At 50.0% G+C, this 7739-nt stretch overlaps 1 long non-coding RNA gene across 1 annotated transcript; it reads right to left on the bottom strand.

The window, feature by feature from the left end:
- Positions 1-1870: 1870 nt before the first annotated feature.
- Positions 1871-4318, bottom strand: LOC119093433 (uncharacterized). The gene is made up of 2 exons (XR_005093634.1): positions 3697-4318; positions 1871-1927 (listed from the first exon to the last, which is right to left on the bottom strand). It is a non-coding gene; the product is annotated as an uncharacterized LOC119093433 (long non-coding RNA).
- Between the last annotated feature and the right edge of the window lie 3421 nt (positions 4319-7739).

The raw sequence follows: 7739 nt of genomic DNA, 5'->3' as shown, positions 1-7739 counted from the left end.
GACTCTGCGACGCAGACTACGTGGGCAGCTACGGGGTTGGTCGCGGGTCAGGCGAGGATCGACGGCGGGCGACCGTAATTGGCAGCGCGGTCGCCTCACGGTCTGATCATCTGCTGTTGGGAGACGAGCGCAGAGGCGACCGTTTCATATTTCTGTCGTTCTCCTAGGGTCGTTCTAGCGTGTAACGACAGCCCGCGGTAGTGAGCATTCGACCGAAGCGTGGCTTGCCGGCACAACCATGTAGCTTCAAGCACCGCCGCAGTGAGCCGCAAGTGTACCTTGGATGAGGCCATAGTCATAGAACTGGGCATGGCGCAGCTCAGTTGGGAGGATATTCGCCTCGCGACCGCGAGCGAAAAGTCATGCGGTTACGAGCCAAGTCAGGCCAAGAGCTGCGCTGTCCCCGCGGAAAGTCATGCGGTTGCGAGCCAAGTCAGGCCGAGAGCTGCGCTGTCCCCCGCAGAAAGTCGTGCAGTGCGAGTCAAGTCAGGCAAAGAGCTGCGCTGTCCCCCGCGGAAAGTCGCGCGGTGCGAGTCAAGTCAGGCCAAGAGCTGCGCTGTCCCCGCGGAAAGTCATGCGTTGCGAGCCAAACTCCGACCAAGAGCTGTGCTGTCCCCCGCGGAAAAAGTCATGCGTTGTGAGCCACACTCCGATCAAGAGTCGCGCTGTCCCCCCGGAAAGCGGCGCAAGAGACATCGACGCGAACTGACCCTCGATGTGCAACGCGTTGTAAAACCTGAACAATAGCATAATAAGTATGCAAATTGTGTTATGGCAGAGAGACGGAAAAATCCCGTACGAGACACACCTCGTTGTTTGGCCGGAAGGATAAAGTGGCTGGTGGCGACCAAAAATATGAAACATCATTTTGGAACTGACTTGTTCGAAATTTGCTACCAGGAATGACGATGATGATGATTTCGGGTTTTAGGGCGCATCGACTGCTTTAGGTCATGCAACGCCCATACCAGGAATAAGTTATCGGTAGAACTATCGTGTAGTGGTGTCGAGTTAACTTGAAAAACACTGAAATTGAAAAAATGCAAACAAATACACAAGCTACCGTAACTTAGGCGACCACGTTGGTTTATCCCAAAGTTCGTTCGCTTTGAACTCCTGAAAGAAAACAAGCTAAAGCCAGTTTCAGCACATGCACACGGTCCTCTTATCGTCTGATGCGACTACCAGAGCACTTGTGAGTGGAGGTCCGACACCCCTCCAGGGTCTGACTCCGCTCCACGGTCCGACACCCGCTCGAAGACCACCCCGCCCCGCCCCAAGGTCTGACTCCGCTCGAGGGTCCGACATCGCTCGAAGGTCCGACCCCGCTCCAAGGTCTAACTCCGCTCGAAGGTCCGACATCGCTCGAAGGTCCGACTCCGCTCGAAGGTCCGACATCGCTCGAAGGTCCGACCCCCCCCAATGTAAGACTCTACTTAAAAGTCTGACCCCTCTCCATGCACGGCCTCTAGACGACTCGAGACGCGGCCCAGAGGGCGCGGCGTGACCAGCGCGACCCCGACCCGGCCGGATCGGCGGCGGTGCTCCAGGACGGGCCGGCGCCGGAGGGTCGGACCGCCTCCAGCGCACCGACGCACCACGGAATGCCAGGCGGGTCGGCACGCGACCACGGGGAGGGGCGGACACGTGTTCACGCTGGCATCACATCGACGTGACGCCAAACAGCCGCAGCGAAGGCGTGGACCACCACCTGAGTGGCGTCACGTGCGCCGGACGCATGGCGCACCGACACCCACGCGTGCCCGAGCTTACCTGGCGAGTCCTGCATCCTCCGTGAAACATTTCGGTTTCTTGCGAGACAGAGGAGCAATTTTCAGCTCCAGGAGCCTTTCCCTGCTGTACCCTATCAAATTCTTGGATGCATTTCCTTCGCCTGGTTTATCCTTGGCTGGCTTTGCCACATTTACTGGAACAGAACAACAGTACAAATGACAATACCTATTTTCCCCCAGTGAAAATTTGCAGAGGCATGTGAAAGTGACATTCCCAGGATTGAGTTAGAATATAGGATAGTGATAAAAGGGGTCAATAATATCTTCTGTACATTCAAGGGCAATATATTATATATTCATGTACTGAATATGCATATACATTAAAACCAGTCTGATCCCAACACCAAAACCCATCAGTTTACCTCATGTCTCAACAGCATCAGGCACATGGAGCCTGCTGACTTGCCCTTGGCATCATCAGCTCACATTAACTGGACTGAATTGCATAGCAAAATTTTGTTCTTGAACACAATTGATGGGCAAAAATTAAAACTGCTTTGGCAATGCTGCAGTTCTCCTGGGGATCCTGATAGCAGCATACTGTTAAATGTGTTCTAAAATTATTAATGGTTGTCTTATCAGTGCATGCCCAATTTACCAGCCCCCAAAATCCTAAATCCTGTATATTGTTAACACCACAGACCCTGAACCCTATGTCTATGGCATCAACAATTCACCAGTGCAAACAATGCGGTGCTTCAGTTAAAAAAGTTCTACACAACCAGATACTAGTGGTGTTATGAACCTAAAACATTTCTCTTGTGGTTAAATTTCACACACTATTAATTCACAACTAAAGCTATAACCAGAAAACTCTCAGCACTAAATATCTTCAACATGCAACTCAAACCACAAGATGTCCACATTAGACAACCTGAGAAATTAAACCACTTCACAAACAACATTATGCTTAATTTGTATTGCTGAAATGGCTTCAAAATGCTATTATCTAAAACAGTTCTATGGTTCCAAATGCTCAAGACAACTATAACATGTGTTATCACTGGTAAGGGTTATCATAGGCTAACAAAAAACTTCAGGAACATTAAAGCTCTGATGCAGGATATTGGCTGGTCCTTTGCATGGAGTATATGATTTAAATGGCAAATAAGAGCCAACCAGTCTTGAGGTGACAAGCTAAACAATAAATAAGCACAAAGATTGGAAAGCTTGAATGCCATCCTGGGTACATAGTTATGCACTGCCAGATAATTTCAGTCACACACGACCTGATGGTATCATGTCTCCTTGATTAGCACTCAAAACATAAAAATTATAGATGTCATAGAACTTGTCAGTCCTTAGCAGAAAACAATTCAAGGTCATTTCTCTCACTAAGTCAGTTACCTCCATTTACACACCTTGAATAGCCTTATTTTGCAGCAATGGCAAGCTTAAAGAAAAATACATAAAATATGATTAAATCTATCCAAATTGCATAAATATTCATATAATTCCTACAGACTACATAAATACAAAATGGAACATTCTGGCAAGTTTGTTATTTAAATTGTTTGTGTGTCCTTTTTAATACTTGCTGTCCATTCCAGTTGAATAACAAATACCTGATAAGTGACTGAAAATCATACTTTTCCTGAACACATAGCTACATTCCATATGTCCATCATTTTGTGTAATAAAATGCATTGTAAAGCATGCCAAAAATAGGGTAGCAAGCTGTCCTATATATATATATATATGCATGATGCAATGGACACCTATTTGATGACAACCAATATTTCCAGCTGATACCATTAATCTCTGCCAAAAATATAGAATCAGAAGGGTGAAAAGCACAGGACCTGTGAAAATGTCACCAGTATTTAGTTCAATGTTTGAAATTCACAAGTGAGTGCCAGGAGGAAGTTTTCATGCTTAATATTAGCAAAAAAAAAAGCCTCACCTTGTTGCTTGGCTGATATGCCATTACCATTCTTGTTAGCCAGCATTTCAACATCACTAGCCATCTTCTGATCACAGTGGAGTTCAATCCCAATGCTTTATGTTCAAGTTGAGACAATTCAAAGACAGTTCACAAAATGCAACAGGAGACTGTATATTCACTCTTGTTTCACTGAAACTTAACTTCTCGCTATTGCAAAACGTCCACACACAAGCTGGGTAAAACTGAGATCAATGTGGCACTAGAGACAATGTGTAGACAATTGGAAGTCCTTGGAATACATCAGCTCCTTTAAGATTCTTGACACAATAACAAGCCTACAAATCAGGCACAGAACTTGCTCTCGTCTTCACTCCCACGACAGGATTGTGAGCTCGGTTGAGTTGATGTACGCTCTTATGAGATGTGAAATGCACCACGACACCATGAATCGCGATAGGAACGTGAAACAACTTGCACTTCCAAAAATATGAAGATGACCACGAATGCTGCTATGTACTGAACGGCAATTTGTATCCCTTTCTAAATACCTCAAAGGGACGCCTCCAAACGTAAACGAATAACAAATAATAACAACCACAAATATGACCACGAAAGATGTCGGCGGCCCCTTCCCAGGCGCGACACGACACAAGGCCGATGGCCAGCTGTTTGCGCCCGAAATTATATCGATTTTACTGCCATCTATGTTTTCCTTTATTTATGAAGGATACTAGTGTTTGTCAGATCCTGTAAAATACATAGTTTTCAAACAAACACTTTAAGGATAAAAAACATAGGTTTGACGTCTTCATCACAATCATCATTTTCATCGCATTTTATTCTGGCCTTCCTGAGTTTGAAAACATAAACACAAGCTACACCTTTCTACGATAACGACGCGGGACAAATCAAAATACATGTCGTACTATATGCTTAGAGTAGCGCGTTTGAGGCGGCAAATGGAATATTTTGTTAACGGCGAGATAGTTACCATTTCAAGAAACTTCTACGATGGACTATGAATTTTATTAGCGCAATATCCTGAACTTGCTTTTATTTGTTATACGAGGACAGCCGTTTGGGTCAGGGAGAAACGAGGCAGGTGGGGGGATGGAGCAGAGTGGATGGGGCTCAGTCCGCAAAATATTGTCTGATGCCGCATGCACCTGCATGATATCAATGTGCTGAACGTCGTGCTCATGTGTGCAAATTTAGACCTGGCCACTTTGTGCTTAGTTTTTAAATGCTTGTTAATAATTTTTTTGGCATAATTGTGATTACCTCTGCAGCCTCATATTTTCCTGATGCTTTGGTTCTGTATGCACTGAAGTGAGTGGCAACCATACACTTCACTCTGAGCACTCAGGGATTGAAGCTTGCATGTGCAGGAATGCATGCCTGGTTTCAAAAGGTCACATTGGTCACATCACATCAAAATTCTGGAGCAACATGGCTTTGTCAGACATGTTCCACATATTGTGCATTTTTGTAGTCTGTGGCTTGATTGGTGGACCAAAATCAGCTAGAATGTCAAATAATGCATTATTATGACTTATCCAGGTCCAGGTGGAAGTTAAAAGGGCAGTTGAGGCGAGAATGTCCGGCTGCTGGTCAACTTACCAGACTAAAAGTCCATAACAAAATGTGTTGAACTTTTGAAATTGAAATTGAATTATTTGGTATAACCAGCTATTGAATATCATGCATTCCCCAAAAGTGATTGGGTGTTACACCCATACCAAGCTTGTTAAATTTTGAACAACTGCCTTTGCTACCTGAACAGTTTTCAAGAAGCTTGCAGCATTGTGGATGCTTGCTTGTCAAACTAGTTGATGGCGTTTAAATATATTTGCCTACTCATTGTTGCCTTGGCTTGTAGAAACACAATTAAGTGATTTTGCTGTGGTGGCCATTAGTTTAAGAAGTAATTTAAAGGTATGCTCAAGCTACTCATCAATTTCATAACACCTTGAAGTATTTCAAGGTCTTATATTAGCACTGTTTAGAGAGAAAGTATGTGTCTGAATATGGTTCTGTATTGACACTGAAAATACATATCATGCTTTCAGATGGGTGTGGAAAGGCAACCTCAAGTGGTCACAGCGGTGATTCGTCCCAGCGAGAGTCCACCAGTGCAGAGAGCAGCCAGGAAGCTGCCACCAAAATGTGTTCCTGCTGATGGCACTAGATCAAAGTCAGCTACATTATGTCAACGTCAAACAAAGGCACCAAACTGGTGCAGGCGCTTTACAAAGTGCAGGGTTTACCAGGCCTACTACATCATCAGCATCAAAAACCAGGAGCTTACTTTCTGCTGGAGCCAAAACAACTACAGTTGCAAAGAAAGCAGATGTAGTTGCTCTCCCCAAAAGAAATTATGCCAAAAGCACTACATCAAAGGCATCATCATTGGGGCAAACACAAAAATCTACAAGATCACAAGTGCCATCGGTAGCCAGCAGTCGCAAAGCCTCATCTTCGTCATCAAACGCACAAAAGAAGAGCGGAGTAGGAGCGTCATCTTCATCTGCTTCCAACAAGCGAAAGAGCTCTCCGATATCTTCCAGAAGCTGTGCATCAAAGAAGTCCGCCTCCCTGTCGTCCAGAGCACCACAGACATCATCAAAAGGCCAGCGGTCGTCGGGTATCTCCCCTGCCTCGACCCGCACGCGCTACCCTAAGACCACCTCGGCCACGTCAGCGGCCACCGGCAGCGGCCGGTCGCCGTCGCCGGCGTCGAGCGGCCCCCGGGCTGCCCCCTGCGCGCCACCGCCGCGCCTCAGCCGATCGGCCTCACACGAGGCACGCCTGAACCAAATGCGCAACCAGCTGGACCACCTGCGGCGCGTCTCACCCCACTTCGCCTCCCCCGAGTTCACGTCAACGCGCACGCAACTGGTGTCTCCGCTCGCGCTCAACGTCTCCGGGCAGGCCGCGCGCGGCGGCCGGCAGCCCAGGCCGGTGCAGCGCCAACTCGTCGGCGCTGTTCCACACGCCGGAGCGGGCCGGCGCGCCGCGCGCCGCGTTGCCCGGCGTCCCGCCCGCCGCACGGCTCGCCGTCCGCGCCGTGCGGCGTCACCTGGGTGGAGACGCGCAACCGGGCCGGAGAGCTGGGCGTCGGGGGCGCACCCGATCCGGTGGCCTGGCAGGCGCGCCGTGACCTGCCGCGCGTCACCTACCCGAGCGCGCTGCTGCGCGCCCGCTCGTCCTCCTCACAGACGCGCCAGTCGCCGCGCTTGTACGTCGAGCGCACCGCGCCGCGGGCAACGTTGCCTAGTCGCGGCGCCCTGCGCAGGCCGGCGGGGCGCGCCGCCTCGCGGCGGTCGGCGACCCCGCCGGTGCGTGTTGGCGCCCGGCGTCCCGGCAGCGCGAAGCGGCCGTCGCCGGCCACCATCGACTACAGTCCGCAGTCGCGGTACATGAGCCGCCTGCTGCAGCGTGGCGCCGTGCAGCGGCCGCGACCACAGCGCCGCCCGGCGGCCGGCGCGCCGAGCCCCGCCCGGCTGCAGCGCAGCCCCGGCAACCGGCGTCCGGCCAAAGAGAACCGGCGGCCTGGGTCGGGCTCGAGCGGCGGCTCATGCCACATGAGCTGCGTCCGCTGCGGCTCGCCGTGCCGCTCGGGGTCTCGCGAGTCGGCCGGCCGCCGCGCCTCGGCCGGGTCGGCTGCCTCCGAGCCGGCCCGGCCCACTCACCCGCCCAATACGAGGTCCATACTCAGGCCGTCTGCCTCGGTGAGCAGCAGAGCGTGGTGAGATTGTGGAGTGCCCCCGGGAGCGGTGAGATGTGATGTGAGAGCGGCTGAGCGACATAGCGCTCCTCTTCCACTAGTCGTTGCATCAAGCAGTGCAATTTGCATGCTGATTATTAGTCGGGCTGGTGCCCAGTCATCCTGATTTTGGGAAGTTTATGGGTTGCAAAGTCGTGCGTTAAAACACATTCTTGTCACCTATGTTTCACATATTCTTGCCGTAACCCGTGATATTTGTCGCCATTGTGCAGCCGATAATATCGCAACCTGCCAAATTACGTACATCTTTGTCTCGCCGCTGTCGTATTTTGCT

This window comes from Pollicipes pollicipes, unplaced genomic scaffold (assembly GCF_011947565.3).
Source record: "Pollicipes pollicipes isolate AB1234 unplaced genomic scaffold, Ppol_2.1 Scaffold_1341;HRSCAF=1569_pilon_pilon_pilon, whole genome shotgun sequence".
In the NCBI taxonomy this organism is placed as follows: Eukaryota; Metazoa; Arthropoda; class Thecostraca; order Pollicipedomorpha; family Pollicipedidae; genus Pollicipes; species Pollicipes pollicipes.
Note: the sequence above shows the minus strand (reverse complement) of the source record. Positions and strands in the feature narration are given on the sequence as shown.